General features: G+C 34.9%; 2 pseudogenes; both read right to left on the reverse strand.

Moving 5' to 3' along the window:
* Window positions 1–14,871: 14,871 nt before the first annotated feature.
* LOC110262465 (uncharacterized) lies at window positions 14,872–18,716 on the reverse strand (annotated as a pseudogene).
* A 166-nt stretch (window positions 18,717–18,882) lies between these two features.
* LOC148555449 (uncharacterized) lies at window positions 18,883–22,470 on the reverse strand (annotated as a pseudogene).
* Between the last annotated feature and the right edge of the window lie 974 nt (window positions 22,471–23,444).

Genomic DNA, 23,444 nt, shown 5'->3' on the forward strand with positions numbered 1-23,444 from the left:
TGGTAAAATCTCATTCAAGTGATGCAATTATATGAACTATATGATGAATTCATGGGATATTGCTTTGAAATGAGTCTTGCTTGAATTTCAGGTGAAAAGAGCAATAAAGGATGAAGAAGGCAAGAAAAAGAAGAAAAACAGAGAAAACCTTGGATACAGGGGAGCGCCTTTGGCACTACGCTCATCCAAGAGCGCTCCAAAGCCCAGGAAAGCGCCTTTGGCGCTCCATTCTCTCAAGAACGTTCTTCATCTCCAGAAGATCGCATTTGGCGCTACGTTCCTCTCAAAAGGCGCTATGCACCTCCAGGAAGAGCGCCATTGGCACTCCATCTTTACCAAAAGGCGTCTGCGATAGCGGAGTGGGAAAATTTGGCTGGCGACGCATACGTGTGGTTGAAGTGGGCGCATGAAAGTGACATTTCCGAAGGGTCATGCGCACGCGTGGGCGACGCGAACGTGTGAAGTGCTATTTTTGCAAGGTCCCGCGTACGCATGGACATGGACAAAGCGAATACGGGATGATGATATTTTTGGAAGACGACGCGTGCGCATGGACGAGGTGTACGCGTGGAAGAGCGCTGAAGATGACGCGCACGCGTGGGTGATGTGTACTGGTGAGTGCCTAGAGCGGGTTAAGAATTTTTATCTCAAAATAGAATTGGCGTTTTAAGTATAGTCCCAAACCAACAATCGACCATCAATCAAAGTTTAGATTTTCAAATCATAAATAACCGAGAGTAATGAAACCTCGGATCGTTCTCCCTTGGAATGCAATTAGAAGTGCTACGCTTTCGGTTGTTAGGGCTGACGAACAAAACTCTCGCGCGATCAAGAATTTTCAGAAATAAATTTGCGTTGTAAGTATAGCTTCTAGACCGACAAGAATTCCTTTCGTACAAAAGTTTGGTTGTCACAAGTAACAAACCCAATAAAATTTATAACCGAAGTATTTAAACCTCGGGTCGTCTCTCAAGGAATTGTAGGGAGGTATGATTTATTATTGGTTATGTAAAAAGATATATTTTTGGGTTTTTGAAATAGGGAACAAGTAATTTAAATAACAAAAAAAAATAAATTAATAATTAATAAAATCTCTTGGCAAGGTATGAGAAATTGAGGTCCTATCCTAGCTATCCTTATCAGGTGTGATGAGAATTGGATTCTGCTCCCACTTTAGTTAACCTCTAACTATGAAGGTAAGTTAAGTGGATGAATCAATTTGATTCCTCAGGTCCTAGTCAATTCCTAAGAAAAGACTAGAGTTATTGGAATTCAAATTTTTCAGCAAAGAATTCCAATTTTCAATCAACAAGGAGTTTGATAACTCAAGTGTCTCCAATTAATTAACCAAAGCAAAAGAGGAATAAATCTTAAATTAAATTGAAAATATCTATAACATAAATAAATCAAAGCAATCTTAATTCTGAAATACCTCAAATTATATTAAATAGAACATTCAAATCTTAACATGAAAAAGTTCATAAGCCAATTTGGAAACATAAGTAATTAACAAGTAAAAGCATTAGAGTATCTGAAAGTAGAAGAGAAACATAAATTAAGGAACATTGAACCTGGAATGAAGAAATAACCATAAACTGAGAGGAATCCTAATCCTAAAAATCTAAATCCTAAATCCTAAATCCTAAGAGAGAGGAGAGAGCCTCTCTCTCTCTAAAACTACATCTAAAAACCTAAAATTGTGTATTTTAAAGCTTGATTGATGAATGAATGGGTTCTCCTACTTTATAGCCTCTAATATGTGTTTTCTGTGCCGAAAACTGGGCTAGAAACAGCCCAGAAATTGCTGGGGGTGAAATCTGCCACGCTGATTTTCGTCACTGCGACACGTCCACGTGGAGCACGCATTCTCGTCACCTAGCTGTACGGCCACTATGGCAAATTATATATGAAATCGAAGCTTCAGACGTTAGCTTTCTAACTCAACTAGAACCACATCATTTGGACCTCTGTAGCTCAAGTTATGATCGATTTAGTGCGAGAGGGTCGGGCTAACAGCTTTGCAGTTCCTTCAATTTCTTGTATTCCTTTCACTTTTGCATGCTTCCTTTCCATCCTCTAAGCCATTCCTGTCCTGTAGTCTTTGGAAACACTTAACACACATATCAAGGCATCGAATGGTAATAAGAGAGGATTAATATTAGCAAATATAAGGCCAAAGAAGCATGTTTTCAATCATAGCACAAAATTAGAAAGGAAAATGTAAAACCATGCAATTAGTATGAATAAGTGTATGAAATATTGATAAAATCCACTCAATTAAGTACAAGATAAACCATAAAATAGTGGTTTATCAACCTCTCCACACTTAAACATTAGCATGTCCTCATGCTAAGTTCAAGAGAAGCTATAAAGAATGAAGAGGAACGGTAGAATGTATGAAATGCAACCTATCTATATGAATGCAACTACATGCAAAATATTTCTACCTACTTGGTTAAAAGTAAATAAGCTCTTCAAGACAAACATAAATCAGATTTCACTAATTCAAATTATACAATAAAAGACAAGTAAACTTGTAAGAAGATAGCTCATGAAAGCAGGGAACATAGAATCAAGCATTGAACCCTCACTGGTAGTGTATGTGCACTCTAATCTCTCAAGTGTATAGGGTAATTCATTCTACTCTTCTCTAATCATGTTTCTAAACTTTGTTCTTCATCTAACCAATCAACAAATATTTAGTATACCAATGCAAACATCATGAGGTCTTTTCAAGGTTGTAATGGGGCTAAGATAAGGGTGAGGGTATATATATGGCTAAGTGAGCTATAAATTGAATCTTTAATTAACCTAAGCTTTCACCTAACATACATATATTCTATATAATTCTAATTCATGCCTAGCTACCCAAAATTCCCATTTTTTCATATCATACTCATGTATAAACTTTTCTTTCAATTTGTATCACATATGCATTGATCTTTATTAAACTTAACTTAGCATTGGGGTGATTTTGTCCCCTTATTTATTTAAATATTTATTGAATATTTTTTTCTCTTTTTTTTTATTTTTCTTAAGTAAAAGTAAAAGTAAACATAACATTATCAATGCACATGGATTTTCAATTTTTTTCTAGTTTCACATGAGTAGGTACCCAAATTCCCAATATTTTATCAAAGTAAAAACATAACACATTCCCTTATTAACCCATGTTCCCATAGTTTCCCCACACTTAATTGTTACACAATCCCTATCTTAAGCTAACCAAAGATTCAATTGGGATATTTAATTATTTTTCTGCTTAAGGCTAGTGATGTGGTTATAGAACAGAATAAATGGGGATAAAAAGGCTCAAGGTGGCTAACAAGGGTGATATAAAAGGTAGGCTTATTTGGGATTAGTGAGCTAATAACAAATAATGGCCTCAATCATATGCAAGCATGTAAATACACTAAATATTTGACATATAGGATGAAACAAAATAAAGATTACAATCATAGAGAAGCAAACACACAAGAATAAAATATTTATGGTTAAATAATGTAACCATGTAATTAGGCTCAAAATCTCACGGGTTGTGTATTCTTAGCTTTTTAAACTATGTTCCAAATACAACTTCAAACAAATTTAACAAAAATTTTTCAATTTAAATTAGTGAAATACTATAAAAATTTCTTGAAAAAGAAAATATTACTTCAACCAAGTAGTAACTAAATGCACAAAATCAAACAAATATGCAATCAAAGATGCAAATGCAACAATGAACAAACAAAGAAAATAAAACATTGGTGTTGAGAAGAAAATAGCTAACCCATGGAGATCGGTATCGACCTCCCCACACTTAAAGATTGCACCATCCTCGGTGTATGCTAAGATGTGCAAGTGGACGGGTGGCTCCGCAGTTAGTGCTCTTTTTTGTTCCTTTCCTTGCCGGTGGTTTGGGAGTAGCTTTCTCTTTACCCTTCTTGGTGGCCATCCTGAAAAGAGAAAAAGTAAGTAACTTTAAAAATTTAAAGGTTAGAGCAAGGAAGGGGATGGGATAAGTGATAATCAATGCACGGTAAAGAAGGATACGTTAATACATGGTCTAGACTACATGTGAAAAGTTCATCAAAGGTAATATAGCAAGTGCATGTGATGGCAATTGAATGCAAGATGTTTATTGGCATGCCGGCAAAGGCATGAGTAGCATAGATCAAGCATTCAATGTCCAAGTTAGATTACCAAGTCATTCAAACTAATAACCTGTTTGTATTGACAATTATATTTAATTAATAAAATATACACGGGTTTTTGTGAAAAACAGGCATTAAAGTAGTAAAATAGAATAAATTAAATAATGCACAATGCCATACGGATTTTTTCACAAACACTTGGCATGCATGTTGAATATGTCATGGAAAGTAGTAAATTTGAACATACAAGCAACCCTTATGAAAAGTGATATATAATTGTCAAATAATTCCACAATAATTCACAAGCAAAATATAAAAGATAAGAATCACCTAGTTAAATATCTAACACCAATTAAAGGAATAAAAAGAAAAGAAAAGAAGAGAAAATATAGATGATGAAGGTGAAAAGAAAAAAAATTAAAACATAAATAAAAATAATAAAGGAAAAGTAAAGAAAGAAAGAAAAGAACCTTGATAATGGTTGTGAAAAATAAGGGAGGAGAAAGTAAAAAGTGAGAATGAGTAGAGAAAGGAGAAGGGGAAAGAAAGAAATAATAAAGGAAAAGAAAAATTAGGATTTGGGAAAGAAAAGATAAGATATTTTGGCTAATCTGGATATTCTGTGCGCCGCATGTGACGCGGACGCGTGAGTCACGTGGTCGCGTGGAGTGTGATATTTTTCAAGTGACGCGAACGCGTGGGTCACGCGGTCGCGTGACTTGATTTGTGCAAATGGCACGAGGGCAGCGACGCGTTCGTGTAACTCTCTGTCTCAAACTCATTTTGCCAAAATTTTTTTGGGTGACGCAATCGCGTGGTTGATGCGATCGCGTGGATGGCCATTTTTGGAGGATGATGCGGCCGCGTGGGGCACACGGTCGTGTGGTAAGGCTGGTGCTTCCAGCACCATTCCAGCCTCACTCCATCATAACTTGCTGCCATACACTCATTTACGTCAAATTCGCAGGGCCACGCGTTCGCGTGGGTGACGCGGATGCGTGGGAGGCTATTTTCCAAATGACGCGGCCGCGTCATTGATGCGGTCGCGTGGGCATAGTTGTGCCCTAGGCGCGCCTCCAGCCACGCTTTCGCGTGACTCGCTGTCCAATTCTCTTTTCTTCAAAACGCACTGGTGACGCGGACGTGTTAGCGACACGACCACGTGCTTTTTTTTATGCAATATGCATATGCAAATGCAGAATGCAGGTGAATATGCAAAAATTATGAATGAACACTAGTAAAAATAAAATAAAATAAGATTAGGAATAAAAAAGGAACGATTATACCATGGTGGGCTGTCTCCCACCTAGCATTTTTAGTTAAAGTCCTTAAGTTGGACATTTGGTGAGCTCCTTGTCATGGCGGCTTGTGCTTGAACTCATCCTGAAACTTCCACCAATGCTTGGACTTCCAATAAGCTCTATCAATACCAAGTAAATTTCTCAAGCTTTGATGGAGTTTGTCACAAGTTTTGAGCTCCCAAATTTGATCCTTATATATGCCTAGATCCCAAATCTTGTTTCTGCACCCGTCTTCAAGTTGATCATGATGATTCCATTCGGGTGGCAAGCATTCTAAATTCTCTACGGAGTACCAAACTCTTCTTTTAGATCTAATGAAATTATCACCAGTTGAGTCCTTACATCTTTCTCTTGAAGTATCAACCTTGATAAACCTTGATTTGCATCTCCAACCACTAAAAATTCTTCTCTTACGCTTAATGCCACAAAGGTTCCTAAGTTGGCCATCCGTTTCAAGAATATCGTACTCAAGTGGGATAGGAAGACGAACAGAGATAAGTTTTACCCACTCAAGTGAAGGAGTAGACGACAACCTAGGTGGAGAAGTCTCCAACGTTCTTGACAAAGCGTACTCAACTCCCGTCCATCCTTTTCGAAGGGCTTCTACTTCCACATCATTTGCAGACTCAATCAGAGAAGAGTCTTCATACTCAAGGAGTTTGTTTGCGGATGTAGATTTATCACTAGGAGGACTAGATGCATGATTCTCATCACCAAGGGAACTTACTTCTTGATCTATCCCATCCAAGTCTTCATAAGGAATATGCCATGGAGGTTGTGCACTGGCCTTCTTGACATCAATTTCAATCTTATTGGAGGGGTACTCTACAATCCTAGATTCCCATGGAGGTTCAGCATCTCCTAAATCTTCAACCACTTCTTCCTCTACAACTGTTATGGCTTCCTCCACTTGTTCCAATACAAAGCCATGTTCCTCGTTGTCCACCGGAGTTTCTAGTGTCTCTTTCATGCTACGCTCTTCTTTTGATTCTCCACATGTAGCCATGGGAGTACTTTGAGTGCTCAGATGTTGGGAAGCTAATCGATTTACTACCTCGGTAAAGGCAGTCGCGAATTCTAGTACTCCCCATTTCATCTCTCTTTGCCCTTGAAGAAGAACACCAATAGTATCATGTATTGAAGGTTGAGGTGGATGTGAGGGCTCATTATTTGGGAGGAAAGGTTCATGATAAGAGGGTGGTTCATCACTCTCCATCTTTTCCACTTGTTGCACAGCACACTTCAATTCCTTGCTGTCAAATTGAGATTCCTTAGCCATGAAAGCTTCGGGTGCTGTTTGGTTTATCGCTCGGTCCAATTGATGCAGGGTTGCTTGAAATTGATCCATTGTTTCCTTGAGACGATCCCTTGACTCTTGTTCTGCTCGGATATCATAAGTATGATCATAAGGCTCTTGGATTGATGGATATGGATGTGGTGTATATGGAGGTGGTGGTCCTTGGGAGTAACTGGGTCAGAATTGGGGTGGATCTATGTATGGCTCATATGGCTCATAGGGTGGTTGATATGGTGGATAAAGTTTAGAATCATGTGATGATGTTTGGTAGTAGGGGGTTTGTGAGTATGGTGGTCCAGAGTTGTGTTGAGGAGGCGGTTCATAATCATATGGTGGGCCTTGTTGGTAACTACAAGGGGGTCCACCATATCCATCATCTTGGTACGCTCCCTGGAATGGTTCTTGACTATAGTAATTTGGTAGAGGTTGGTTGTCACGAAAGGGTCCACCATAACTATTGTCTTGACATGCATTGTGGAATGGTCGTGGTCCATGGTATCTTGGAGGGTGTTGTTGCCTAAAGGGTTGATCAGATCCTCGTGGCTCCTTCCAACTTTGATTGTTCTGACCTTGATGTATGTTCCTGTTATAGCTTCCATTCCTTCTAACAACATTAGAACCAAACTTGAAACCAGATGGGTGAGAATTCATAGTAGTAATTAAAAATAAAAATTAATGAAAATAAACTCTTAAAACTAGAAACACTAACAACAATATAAGATAAAAATTTGAAAAAGGTTTAAATTTTAAAAAGGTTTGATTTTTAAAATTTTAAATTTAAATTTTGAAATTTGAATTTTGAATTTTGAATTTTGGAATTTAAATATTGAAATTTGAAATTTGATTTTGAAATAAGATAAGATAAGATTTTGAAAAAGATATGATTTTTGAAAAAGATTTGAATTTTGAAATTTAAAACTAAGATAAGATAAAAATTTTAAAATAAAAATCTGAAAATTTTTTTTTTCGAAAAAATTAATTTAAAAGTAGATATTTACAATAACCAATAATAAGGCACACGTTTGCAATTCCCCGGCAACGGCGCCATTTTGACAAACTGATTTCTGCTAGTAAAGAAATTCACAAATATAATCGCGTTGTAAGTATAGCTTCTAGACCGACAAGAATTCCTTTCGTACAAAAGTTTGGTTGTCACAAGTAACAAAACCCAATAAAATTTATAACCGAAGTATTTAAACCTCGAGTCGTCTCTCAAGGAATTGCAGGGAGGTATGATTTATTATTGGTTATATAAAAAGATATATTTTTGGGTTTTTGAAATAGCGAACAAGTAATTTAAATAACAAGAAAAAGAAATTAATAATTAATAAAATCTCTTGGCAAGGTATGAGAAATTGAGGTCCTATCCTAGCTATCCTTATCAGGTGTGATGAGAATTGGATTCTGCTCTCACTTTAGTTAACCTCTAACTATGAAGGTAAGTTAAGTGGATGAATCAATTTGATTCCTCAGGTCCTAGTCAATTCCTAAGAAAAGACTAGAGTTATTGGAATTCAAATTTTTCAGCAAAGAATTCCAATTTTCAATCAACAAGGAATTTGATAACTCAAGTGTCTCCAATTAATTAACCAAAGCAAAAGAGGAATAAATCTTAAATTAAATTGAAAATATCTATAACATAAATAAATCAAAGCAATCTTAATTCTGAAATACCTCAAATTATATTAAATAGAACATTCAAATCATAACATGGAAAAGTTCATAAGCCAATTTGGAAATATAAGTAATTAACAAGTAAAAGCATTAGAGTATTTGAAAGTAGAAGAGAAACATAAATTAAGGAACATTGAACCTGGAATGAAGAAATAACCATAAACTGAGAGGAATCCTAATCCTAAATATCTAAATCCTAAATCCTAAATCCTAAGAGAGAGGAGAGAGCCTCTCTCTCTCTAAAACTACATCTAAAAACCTAAAATTGTGTATTTTAAAGCTTGATTGATGAATGAATGGGTTTCCCTACTTTATAGCCTCTAATATGTGTTTTCTGTGTCGAAAACTGGGCTAGAAACAGCCCAGAAATCGCTGGGGGCGAAATCTGCCACGCTGATTTTCGTCACTGCGACACGTCCGCGTGGAGCACGCGTTCTCGTCACCTAGCTGTACAGCCACTATGGAAAATTATATATGAAATCAAAGCCTCAGACGTTAGCTTTCTAACTCAACTAGAACCACATCATTTGGACCTCTGTAGCTCAAGTTATGATCGATTTAGTCCGAGAGGGTCGGGCTAACAGCTTTGCAGTTCCTTCAATTTCTTGTATTCCTTTCACTTTTGCATGCTTCCTTTCCATCCTCTAAGCCGTTCCTGTCCTGTAGTCTTTGAAAACACTTAACACACATATCAAGGCATCGAATGGTAATAAGAGAGGATTAATATTAGCAAATATAAGGCCAAAGAAGCATGTTTTCAATCATAGCACAAAATTAGAAAGGAAATTGTAAAACCATGCAATTAGTATGAATAAGTGTATGAAAGATTGATAAAATCCACTTAATTGAGCACAAGATAAACCATAAAATAGTGGTTTATCAAGAGCCAATAGGGTGGTTTCCAAATTAAAGAACGAAAGATTAAAAAAACTAAAGGAATGAAAGAACTAAGAGATTATCAAAATTAGGAATTAATGCAAGTGAAGAGAACAAGATCAAAACTTAGTGAAAATGCTATAAATGCAATAAAGAGAGCCTTGACTTGGGAATGAGAAGATCCAAGGAATCCTATCATCGCCATAACCACAACTATGATAATTATGATGTGTCAATCTCGCTTAGTTAACCCCTAACATCGACGAGTAAGTCAAGCAAGCATAATTGACCTTAATCCATAAGTCCTAGCTAACTTACCAAACTAGTTGATAAAGAGCTAGCTTCAACGGACACAAGAGTCAACTAACTACCCAAGAATTACCACTAAATGCCGAACATCATGACTCGTGTATCCTAGGAACTCAAATCCCAAGCCAAAGTGTGAAAATCTACTCAAATTCAAAGGTTGGCATTTTCACAAACACCTTGTGTTCATAAAATCAAAACATAAGAAATTGTAAAGGAAAATAGAAAACTATAACCAACTATTCACAAAATTAACAATAAACATCCAAACAAACATAAAGCAAGCATAAAACACTAAATTCATCAATCAAAACTTCAAGAACTCAAAATTGCAAATATTAACAAAGTGCTTGAACCAAAGGAAATTGAAAGTAAAGATAATGTAATTAAAGAGGAATTAAAGAGTACTTACAATTAAAGAAGTAAAATCCAAGATCAAACTTGCTATAAAATGCTACAATAAAAAACCCTAGGAGAGCAATTGCTATCTACACTACTCCTACTCCTAAGGATGAATTCTAACTAAAACTAAAACCTAATAAAACTTCATACTAACTAATGATCAAGCATATGTGTTGATATCCCCTTCATATAGCACTCCAATTCAGCATCGAGCTTTCTAAAATTGGGCCAAAAGCCCTCAGAAATCGCGCATCACGTGTTTCATTAATGAAACCACGTGCAGGGACCTGTCCGTATGCATAGATGTGTGTGTACGCACACTTTGCTGTTTCCCCACGTTTTCACATTTCAGTCCAAATTTAGCGAGATAACACAAAAGTATGCTATTTTGGTGCTTAAGTGTGAGTTTATGTGATGAAATCCATTCAAATCAAGCTAAAATATATTGGAAAATATGGACTCATCAATTTCCCCACACTTAAACAATAGCATGTCCTCATGCTAAACCAAACAAGGAGAATAATCAAAGGGGTCACCAACTTATTGAATGCAACTATCTATATGCATGCAAGTATATTATATACTATCTATATATATCTATCTATAGTTTCCTATTGATTTGGTGAAAACAAACAATCAAATTCCAAGCAAGTATATAGACATTTAGGGCTAAGAAAAGGGAATAATCCAATGCAATCAAAATCTAAAGAATTAATTCAACTCATCAAAATAAAGCAACTTGCAAGAATGCATGATAAGAGAGGTGGAAACATAGAATTGAGTAATCGAACCCTCACTAGGTGTGTGATGAGTCCATATTTTACGATATATTTTGGTTTGATTTGAGTGAATTTCATCACATAAACCCACATTTATTCATCTAAATAGCATGCTTTTGAAATTTCTCCCTAAATTGTGCTTGAAAGTGAAAACATGCTCTTTTGTGCTTAATTTGGTCAATTTTAATTCACTTTAATCCCATTTGGTGCCTTGATGTATTTGTTAAGTGATTTCAGGTTTTCAAGGCAAGTTTGGATTGAAGAAGTGAAGAAAGAGCATTAAAAAGGGGGAGAAATCATGAAAAAATGAGATTTGGAAGCTGCTGCAAAGATGTGTACGCACAGTGATACGTGCGTATGCACAACGGTGACTTCGTGCAAGGATGCGTACGCACACACAACGATGACTTCGTGGAAGGATGCGTATGCACAGTAGGTCGTGCGTACGCACGCATGCATGCACGTGAGGTCATTAATGCAAATCACTGGGGTCGATTTTTAGGCCTCCAAAACCCAATCCAACTCATTTTCTGAAGCTATTTGAGACCAAGGCAAATAGGAATGAAGGGGGAGAACTTAGGTTTAGGTTTTTACATGTTTTTGTTTAGTTTTTCTAGAGAGAGAAGCTCCCCCTTCTCTCTAGAACTAGGATTTCTTAGTTTAATTTCTTATAATTTCTATGTTTAATTCTTGTTTTCATTTACTTTTCCTTGTCATTTATTGTTATTGCATCTTTGTTCTTCTTTCTCTCTTGTTATTTCCTTTATTTTGTCATTTTTATGTTCATGGATACTCTTGTTAATTTTAATTTTCAATTAATGCAATTTATGTTTTATGTTCATTTAATGCTTTCTTTAATTGTATTATCATTTTCTTGCTTTTGGTAGTTAGCTTTTATTTTTAATGCAATTTAATATTATTTTATTTTCATGCACACCAAGTGTTTGATAAAATGCTTGGCTTAGTTTTCACTTAGTTTTTCCACACTCTTGGCTTGGAATTGATGACTTTGGTGATCCTTGAGTCATTGATGTCCATTCTTGTTTGATACATTAGAGTAGTTAGTTGATTTGGTCTCCATTGACTCTATGTGACCCTTAGTGTTGACATAGGACTTATGGATTGAAATTAACTATGCCTATTTGACTTATCTTCGATGTAAGGTTGACTAAGTAGGATTAACTCTTCATAATCATCATATGTTTGTGGTCAATGTCTAGGATAGGTAACCTTAGCTCTCAATTACATGCCAAGAGGTTTCTTGCATTTGAAGTTTCATTTCCTTGCATTTTAATTACTTTGACTTTTATTGCTTTGATGTTTACTTTCTTACATGTTTAGTTTTCACACTCTTGGTTGAGAAATTGGGTGTTTGGGTGGAATTGAGTTGTGGATGTCCATTCCGCATTGTGTGAGAATAGTTAAGTGGTTTAGTTTCCATTGAAGCTAGTCTTTTACTAAGTAATTAGTGAGTTGACTAGGACTTATGGATTGAGATTAATTATGCTCTTTTGACTAATTCTCAAGGAGGATTGACTAATCTAGATTGATTCCACACAATTGCCATGTTTGTGGTCCATAACTAGGATAGGAAACCTAGATTACCCACTTCTTGCTAAGAGCCCTTTTTCTATTTGATTTCTATTTGAATTGCTTTAGTTGCTTTCCTCTTAATTCCTTGCATGATCATTTAATTCCTTGCTATTTACATTCCCTTGCTCTCTTGCTTTCATCCCCAATTCCCCATGCTCTCTCATAGCCAATAATTGTACATTTCATTACAACTCCTAGGGAAGACGACCCGAGGTTTAATTATTCTCGGTTATTTTGTATTGAATTTATTATTTGATCTTGATAATTTATTGTTGGTTTGGACTATGCTACCAATGAATCAATTCTTGTTTTGATTGATTCCAAACCGGCAAAAATTCCTCTCATCAAATTTGGCGTCGTTGTCGGGGAGTGCAATGGTCTATGTTATTGGCTATTGTACATATTGTGAATATTGTGTATAGCTTATTTTTGGTTGATTGTACATATGTTGCTTGCTTATCTTTGGTTATTGTGAATATGTTTTTCTTGTTTGCTTTTTATTTTTCTTGTTGGGAGCTCATAGCCTGTTGGACACTCCATCTAAGCTTGGTGCAATCAATTGGGAATTGTGGAGATTCTAGCATTGTTGGAAGCTCCATGATGAATACAAGCACAAGATTAAAGCTCTCCATAAGTCTAACTTAAAGACATTAAATAAAAGTGTTTGGTAACACCTTTCTAACCATCTCTTTGTACATAGTTTCAATTTATTGCATTTTGTCTCATGTAAATAGTTTGGGTTAGTTTAATTTCAAGCTTAATTTGATTAGATTTTAGTTTAGATCATGTGTTTTCGATGAATAATATATTTTGGGGTTAAAAAGCTATTTTGGATTTCAAGTTTGGTGCCTTAGAGAACTAAAATTTTTTTTGAGAAAAACAGAGCATGTGCGTGCGCACACACCTGTGCGTATGCACACTACCCCAATTTTTGCATTCTGTGCGCGCGCACCCTTTTGTGCGTGCACACACCAGCTTATGCCTTTTCTGTTGGGAGCGTTCGCACTCCTTGTGTGTCCACAACCTCCCTTATTTTGCCTATGTGCGTGCGCATGGACCTATGTGCGTATGCACAGAAGGCGTGAAAGCTGGCCATTTTGACGTTTCATTTTTTTCAAAAAAAAAAAAACCACCTGTGCATGCACATAGACTTGTGCGCACGCACAACCTTCAACACCCCCTCTGCTAGCAGCACACGCACCCCTTGTGCATGGGAATACCCCCTCTTTTCCCTTCTGTGCGTGTGCACAGACCCTTATGCCCCTTTTGTTTGCAGCACTCACACATTGTTGTGCGTGCGCACAACTGCATTTTCCACCTAGTGTGCATATGCACACGTACTTGTGCATACGCACGACCCTGTTTTCTCACCACTTCACCTCTTTTTCTTCTCTTCTCTCTACTTCTTCTCTTCTTTTTTCTTCCACCTCTCTCTTCTCTTACTTTCACCCTCTTCTCTACTTGCTTTGCTTTGTTTTATTTTCATTTCATTTCTACTTTAGCAATTATATTAATTTTGCTTTAGTTGTTTGTTAATTAAATAATTTGCAAGTGTTTGCTTGATGTTGATTGGGTTGCTTCTTGATTGAATTTGATCAATGCACTTATACTTTGCCTTAAATTACTAACACCTAATTGGATTTGCACATTTACATGTTGCGTATTAGGTGAAATTTTTATAAGTGCATAATGAATTTAGTGAATTGAATTGAACTATTTATTCATCATGGTTTTTAGTGAATATAATCACATAACAAGGTATTTGTTCCTTGTTAATGCCTTGCATTTTTTTTAGTCGACTTGACTTGACACTACAAAAAACACGCTAATTTGCAGGGGTTTTTTATCTAATTTGCGGCGGTTTTTAACCCCCGCAGATTGCATTACAGCGGTTTAATAAACTCCCGCAGTTAGGTGTGCTGCAATATTTTACGGGGGTTTTATCAGAACCGACGCAATTTTGAAATCCAAATTGCGGCGGTTTTTGCCCCCCGCTGTTTGCGGGGGTTTCAACTAAATCGCGTCGGTTTCCGAAGACTTCCAACAGTTTTGTGTTGCAGCATTTTTTATTCATGTTGTGGGGGTTTTAAACCCCCGCAAATATGGTAAACTTAAAACAAGATTTTTTTTGTTGGAGTTGTAAACTCCCACAATTTGAAATGTAATGCCAAAATATTTTCACTATGATATATATAGTTTTTTCTTATTTTATATAATATTTATTAGAATGCAAAATTTAATAAGATAAAATTCTTTAAAGTATAAATCTAAAATATAACCCATTAAAATAAATAATAACTTTTTAATATTATAATAAAATGTATAATATCTGAATCATCACTGTCTTTATATATCTAATCCTAAAAATTAAATAAGCTAAAATAATATAAACTCACAACTACCACTAATGAGTTCTCTACTTGAATAAGTTTGTTTAATAAAAAAATGCAACATAATACCCTAACAAAGGTGCAACAATAAACAACTAATCAATCTTTAAAGTAATACTAAACAATGTCTTCACGATTTTCATTGCTTCCTCCTGATGATGTTCTTCCTGTTGTCGGTGTAATAGGTTCGTTCTCAACATCATTAGCCTAAAATAAATTAAAAATAGAAATGTCAACATAAAAATTTCCACATCTATGACACTATAACGACAATTTAAAGACAAAAAATGTTAAAAAGGCATTAACCTTTTCTTGTGTGAAAAACTTGAACAACAAATTAGTAAGAGTAGGCATGTAAAAGTTAGAATATACGAGACTAATACCATGCTAGAACATTAGCATAATATAACGGTTATCATTTATCATAATTTTTAAAAATATTAGTACAACATAGATTTGACAAGAGATGGCAATTTACCTGAGTTCTATGGTTAAATATACTAGTAAGTTCAACAGGAATTCTTCCTTCTTTAGCAAGAAAATAAGCCTTGAATGCAGCTAATGTCCCATCAAATTTAGACTCCAAACGCTTAAAATCAGCTTGGGAGTAATTGGTAGTAGATGACATTGAAGTTGAAGAATTAGCTAACTAGCTAGGATGATTGCCATTTCTGAAAGTATTAGTAGGTGTTGCTCCCATTCCCATGCATCGCACCCTACCAGAATGCTCCTCCTCAAACACTTTGCCAATAGCATCATTTGTAGATGGTCCAGATTCATCTTTCTCATTTTGAGTCATAAGTACTTCAATTTGTTCCTGCATTTGAGATTTAAGCAACAAAAATATAACAAAATAACATTAAGGTTTGGCAGATTTTGAAGTAACACTTTGTACTAAAATAGACCAAAAAGTACAACTTACTGCTATATCCCTTGCTTCATCAGTCACAAACGACCCATCTCTCTTCTTATGAGTTTCTATGTACATTTCTCCACGGCTAATTTTTCGACCAGTTTCTAAAAACTATACAAAAGAATATAAAAAAAAAAGTTAAAGAGCATATCTTAACGTAGTAAAAACAAAAAATGATTGATGCTTCATACTATTTCATGTCTTTTCCTTGAGATGGGTTTCGAGCCACCAGTATGGGGAATTGTTTGCTTCTTGCGGGCTTCCTTATTTCTCCTACACATCTCCTATAAAAAAAGAAAAATGAAGATTAGAAAAGTGATTACGTATTAATATTATATTTTGAAAATTTTAGCATGTTACCATTGTAGAAGGTAGAAACCGATACTGAACAAAGGATGCCCATTGATCTCTGTCGATGCCGACTGGGACATTATCAATGAGTGCTTGTCTATTCATGCATGGATCATAGAACTCTTTCCATAACTTAATTCTATGTTGTGACCACTTTTTTGCAAGGCTCAATTTGCAATATCGCTTTGCAATGCCCTCAGAAATTTTGAAATGAAATTTTGGCTATAAAAAAGAATCATACATAAATAACAAGATATCATTAACAATAGAAAATTTTAATAGGAATTTAGTAAAACTAATTATTTCAAATATATACCTTCAGCAAGTTACTAAAACACTCTTCAAATCTAGATCGAGGTATGCCTAAAGGTCCTGACCACTTTGAGAAATTGATTGGAAATAACTTACAATCAACTGCCAATGTCCCTAGATATCCAGCAAGCAAACCTTGGGCTTCTCCAATAGCTTGTTGATCTTCAAAGTTCACAACAACTTGCTCATCTCTAGATAAGTTATCCATTTCTTTAACTTTTAGCCTTCTAGTCTTAATAGTTCCATCTGTGCCTTTATTTCCAAAGTTTTAAACTAAATTAAAAATTTAAACACAAAGTATTTGCATATAAAATTAATTATATGTAAGTACATATTTACTTTTAAAATAGAATTTTTAAACATTTTACAATTAAAAGCTTTTAAATTTTAAACAATTATGAAGAATTCACATGTAACACAAAGGACAACACAAATCACAGAATAAAATTTCACTCCTAGACACTAGGATCAAGAAAGAAACAGATCACTTGAGTAAAAGAAGACTAAGTTTGCAACAGAACATTTGTTAGGTACCCCTAAAAAAAATAAAAACGAACTCTCCAAGAATCAAGAATATTTCGCAGTTCATATGAGTACACCTTAAGAAAAAATGAAAATTTTCAAATTCATCAACAACTCGTGTAAATCATATGGGCACCACTGTTCAGCTGTGGATTAGATCCTAAAAATAAACAAATTGAAAACTATATATCACTGAATAAAAATACATAAATAAATTATTTAAAAAATCATCTTTACATCAAGGAAAAAATGGAACCATGGACAACGACAAATGCAACTCGTCAGAATCTAGAAAACCCTCAATCAAAATCTCAATTAATAAAGAATAAAGGCAAAACTTGATAAATAAGAAAACAAGGAATCTGATCTATGTACACCACCAGTTTTAAAAGAGACAAAAATGTTAGAAAGCACGGTGCATCTAGATATAATCACAGAAAGAAGAATACCATGAAAAGAAGAGAAACAAACATTCAGAATCCAAATTCAAAATTGCAGATCAATGAAACAAATTGAGCCACTGCCGATTGATCCCACTAGGTGGTAGAGCAATACTACATTCGCATTCCACAAAAGGAAACAAAACGACTCTGTGGGTGGCAGCGATGATAAGCTATATTATAGAGGGAAAAGGAGCAAAATGGGAATAACTTCCTGATATCGAAATGGCGCTCCTTCTCCTTCGGTGTATCGAAATGGTAAGTACATATATATATATATATATATATATATATATATATATATATATATATATATATATATATATATATATATATATATATAGTGTGGACCGAAAAACATAAAAGATTTAGTAGTGGAATACAATCTTGTATTAAGTTAGTCTTACTTACGAATGGCCTAATTGGATTGAGATATCACTTAATTAAGAATGCAATTTAGCCACCTTAATTATTGGATATGATCATTATATTATTTAAATTATAAAGTAACTAACGAAAAAGTTAATTAAATGGACATCTAATTGAGAGAGAGAGAGAGAGAGAGAGAGAGAGAGAGCAATTTACAATATTGACCAGACAAACACTCATTATTTTTCTACCGAGTTTTCATTATTACTACAAGGAGAAGATAAATAAATAACAATTTGGACAAAAAGAAAAGGGGATTTGAAAGGGAAAAGATCATGATGATTTGATGATAAATAATGTGATTTCACAAAAGCCAGAACTATGCATATGCATATCACTTTGTCATCTAGTAATATTATAGGAGTAGTACTATTTCGTATTTTCATTTTATGCCTCGGGAGTTGGGTAAATATTTTAAGATTTTTATTAAAAATATTTTGGGCAACATTTCCGTACAATTGAAGTCTTTATCATATGCCTCAAAATAAGTAAACTTTAATATTATTCAACCATAGCCACATAGAAAGCTAAATAATCAGCATTAGACCTGTAAAAATTGGCATGGTACATGTTCAGCTATCAATGCATCACTTTTCTACTTTTATACAAGAGATTGCACAAAAAAAATATATTATATATAAAGATTAAAATATAAAAATTTGCATTTATATAGAAAGCACTTATTTAGCAACTCAGCATGAGAAATTAAGTTTATTATGCACCATACCTACTGTCTCCACGGTCCAATATTTAGAAGATTGACGTCCACCAAAGGGCCTAGTATGTTCTTGGGATCCTTGGTTAGGCAGTGAATGATCCATATTACTATCCGGATTGCTTTGTATTGCTGAATCATGATTAGGTGGTGAATCATGATTAGGTGGTGAGATATCCGTAGGTGAATTGTGAAATACCTCGTCGTTAGACTGATCAAAACCATTTTCAGGTAGAGGAGCTGATCTCAGGGGATTAGTAAACCGTTTACACTTCGGCATTGCTGTAAATGAATTTAACAACAAATAGTTAGAGAAAATAACTCAAAAAGCATGTTATATTTCACACAAAATTAGGCCAGAGATAAAATTTATGAACAAGCCAACGGATTAACCATAACCTTAAAATTAACAAATATATAAATAAGCTTTAACCTTAGATTTCTCATTATGAGTCAACTACGTCATCGATCAAGTGGTTTGTTGCCAATTGAATGTATTCATCACTGTTACCAAAATATTGATCAAGAGCTTGCTCTTGATGTGGCTCGTCCTCATCTGCAGCCTCTTCAATTTCATCACCCATTTCATACAAATCTCTTGGTTTTAAATGAACAACAATACTCTATCCTTTGTTAACGACATCATCTACGTAGTATACCATTGATGCTTGTGACGCTAGAATATAAGGCTCATCTTCTTCATGTTCACCGGTATGAATTGGTCTTTCAAAGTTAACACAATGAAAATGCCATTGATCTCTTCTATATCCTCTATGTCGAGTGGAATCAGCCCATTTACATTTGAAGAGAACAACAGTGAATCGCCCATAATAGCTAACCTCAATTATATCCTCCAACTTGCCATAATAGGGTACATCACCTTGTCTTAAATTTTTGTCAACTCGACTTGCAACACATGGTGTGCTAGAGGTTAAATATACTCCACTATTCTGTGTCCTCAAACCTTCTTCACGAGCAACAGTTCGAAATGTGCAACCATTTATTTTATAAGCACTATATCTCGTTGCATTTGATAAGGGGCCTCGTGCTAAAAATTTTATGTCAGTAGACAACTGTTCTATGGTATCTGGGTTCATTATCTGAAATTGGGATAAGTTATGAGAGTTAAAACGTTTATATCTTAACACCTTTTCCATTTCATAAACTCTAATAATTAAGTAACTTGTTTTTCAAACCACGAAACAAATTCCTTAAATACTCTCTTCTCTATGTCTGTGGGGTTCGGTCTTCTTCCCTTTGAGCTTCTTCTTATGTATTCTCTAAATTCACTGCATTAGGAATTAATTTGGATTCAGAGTACGTCACTCACGAATATAGATTCTGAATATATTACTGCAAATAACCTCTATCTTTACTTACTTCACATAATCCTTGACGGCTTGACAATTTAGTAACACATATCTATGGGCTTGTAGCTTTTGCTTTTCATTCAACGTAAAAATTGTACCAGAACTCCCTGCTTTACCCACCGGCGGAAAGAGACAAGATTCTGAGCATCCCTTGTCAAGCGGGTCATCACATACACGTCTAGCTCTATTGAACCTTGTCTCTATATCTTCAAAATAGCGAGAACAAAAAGTGAGACATTCCTCAGCTAAATATCCTTCGGCTATAGATGCTTCTGCTTGTGCTCTATTCCGCACATGGGATTTTAGATGGCCTAACTCCCTAAAATAATATAAAAAAATCAAGTAAAAATGACATGACTAGAGATGCAATTCTAACGATCTTTAGTTCATCATACAAAATATTTTACCTCTCAATTGGATACATGTATTGATAATGCACTGGACCTCCGAGCTTTGCTTCATCTACTAGATGGACCGTCAAGTGAACCATGACGGTAAAGAATGATGGAGGGAATAACATTTCCAACTGGCAAAGGACGACCACTATGCGTTGTTGGAGCTTGTCAAGTTCAGAGTTACTTAAGCTTTTCCCACAAAGGATCTTAAAGAATGAGCCAAACTCAGCCAATACTGCGGTAACATGATCTGGCAGCAAATGACGAACTGCTATTGGTAACAATTCCTCCAAAAGAATATGACAGTCATGACTTTTTAATCCAAAAATTTTTTTCTGTCCTTCATCCACATATCTCGAAATATTACTTGAGTATCCATCTGGTAGCACAACATTCTTCAATGCCGAAAGAAATAGCTTCTTGGTGTCACGTGTTAGTGAAAATAAAGATAAATGATATGATCCATTGTCACTTGGCCAGAGATCACGCCTTATGCCCATTTCTTTCAAATCTTTCTGTGCCTTGAGATTGTCCTTTGATTTTGCTTTGTCATTAAGCAAAGTGTACAAAATGTTATCACACACATTCTTCTCAATGTGCATAAAGTCCAGATTGTGACGCAACAAATTGGTTTTCCAGTACGGAAGATCAAAGAAAATGCTTCGCTTGTTCCACTGCTTAACTTCTCGTCGAGGTCTTTTCCCACCACTACGAGATTCTTCTCGTTGCTGATCTCGTGTTTCAACATCCTGTTGTTGTTCAAGAATGTCAGAACCTAATAACTTCTTAGGTGGACCACGCTCCTCTGTGCTTCCATCAAAACGAACACGATTCAGTCTAAATCTATGATTTCTTCCCAAAAAACGTCTATGACCCATGAAGCACCATTTAGAACTATGACGGAGATAACAAGGAAAAGAATCAAAGTTACAAGTGGGACAAGCTAAACCGGTGTGTGTGTTCCAACCAGATAGCATACCTAACCCAGGAAAATCACTTATTGTCCACATAAGAGCTGCATGCATTCTAAATGTGTTTCCGGATGATGAGTCAAATGTCTCCACACCATCAATCCATAAATCTTTCAATTCATTTATAAGGGGCTGCAAGTACACATCTATCTTATTTCCCGGGGACTTCTTTCCTGGAATAACCATTGATAAGATGAAAGAAGTGTGATTCATACACATCCAAGGTGGAAGATTGTATGGAATCAAGAACACAGGCCAAACGCTATTAGTAGAACTCAAGGCTCCGAAGGGATTAAAACCATCAGTTGCAAGACCTAGGCGAACATTTCGTGGCTCTTCGGCAAATAGTGTGTGCATCGCATTAAAATTCTTCCATGCTTCACCGTCCCTTGGATGTCTCAGTAATCCATCTCTTGCAGGTGCAGAATTATGCCATTGCATGTGCTCAGCCGTCTTGCTACACATATATAACCTTTTCAACCTTGGCTTCAGTGGAAAGTATCGCAAAACTTTTGCAGCTTGCTTTTTCTTTTTTTTTTCTTAGGGATCCATCTAGATATACCGCAATACTTGCATGTATCTTGTATGTTATCTGGAGTGTCATCTAGATATAACATACAGTCATTTGGGCAAGCATCAATCTTAGTATATTCTAGGCCGAGTTTGCAAATTACTTGCTTGGCCTTATAAAAACTAGAAGGCAGCTGTATTCCATCGAAAGTATCTCTCAACAAAGTCAATATCATAGTCATGGCCTTATCGCTTATTCTACACAAGACCTTTATGTGATACAATTTGATTATAAACTCCAACTTTGTGCATTTACTGCCCTCGTGCAACTTTTCATTTCCGTCTTTTAAAAATTCATTGAACTCACTACCATCATCAAAGGAGCCCTCATGTAATCTTCCATCTGCGATGTCTTCATCTCCATCGGGTATAACTGCATCATTCAATCCCATTATACCTTCATCCCCATGGTGGCCGAATACATCATGCAGTAATGTATTTAGCGGATTCTCTTGAGATGGTGGCGCTTGCACTTCTATACTACTTGGCTCAACAGGTTGTATCTCACCATGACGATTCCAGATCACATAGTTTCTGGGAAATGGCTTTAAGAGCAGGTGATCCTGAACTGTGTCTCTTTTATGCCATTTTCCAAATACACATCGTGGACATGGACAACATATTCTATCCGAAATGGTCGCTCTCGCAAAAGCAAAATCAAGGAATCCAATTATGCCATCCATGTATTCCTTTGTTGTTCGAGGTTTTTCAATCCAAGTTCTATCCATTGGTAACTAATTTATTCAACCAAAAATATAAAAAGTTGTAACATAAAGAAGGAATAAGTAATTTATTTTTGTAAAGTAATTAATACATTAAATCTTGTCATCGTAATCATTATAATAAGTTGTTAATTTTTTTTATACTATTTTATGTCACATTGATTTTTTTTAATTTTTTACACAGAAATACTAAATTATTCTTTAAGTATTGGTGTCGTTTTATTGGTGTAAAGTGATAGAAAATTTTAACAGATTACAACTATTTAAGTTTTAATCTTCTAAATTAAATTCTAAACAAATATAGTTTTTCATATCACATTTAAGGATTTGAATAATTATTTTATATGTAATTAATTGGGTATTATTTTATACTTGGTTAGTTTTTTAATTAAATTTTTAGTCATAGCTATATTCAATATTCAATAAATTAAATATTATAATATTTTATGACAAGCATTCTAGCTATAAAAAGTTAAGTTATAATTAAGTTATTGTATATTTTAAACGATTCAAGACTCGAAAAATACTATTCTAAAATGAGTTATATTTTATACATTTTGTTTTCATGTGAATATTATTATATATTTTTTATGTTAAAGTTTTTGCTGTTCAAAAATATTTTTGAAGCTCAGTCATTGCCAATCAACTAAATAAATTGAAAACTAGAAAAAGAAAAAAAATGACTAGAACATAAAAAGGAGGATAGATATTTCAAAAATAAAATCCCAAAAATGATATACATAGAATTTCAAAACTATAACTATTTTATTCAGAATAAAGAACATGTAACTACTTTATTGAGGCAGAGAATAACCTTGTAAAAGGAATCAACTGAATAGTTTGGATTAGATTTGAATGTATCAGTGAAATAGGAGCAACAGGTATGCCAAATCAACTACTTATATATTGCAAAAACAATTTTAAAAAAAATGATAAAAATAGTTTAGTATGAACATCAGCAAATGAAAACTTTAATTTTA

The sequence above is a fragment of the Arachis ipaensis genome, chromosome B6 (assembly GCF_059453495.1).
Source record: "Arachis ipaensis isolate K30076 ecotype BB chromosome B6, ASM5945349v1, whole genome shotgun sequence".
NCBI lineage: Eukaryota > Viridiplantae > Streptophyta > Magnoliopsida > Fabales > Fabaceae > Arachis > Arachis ipaensis.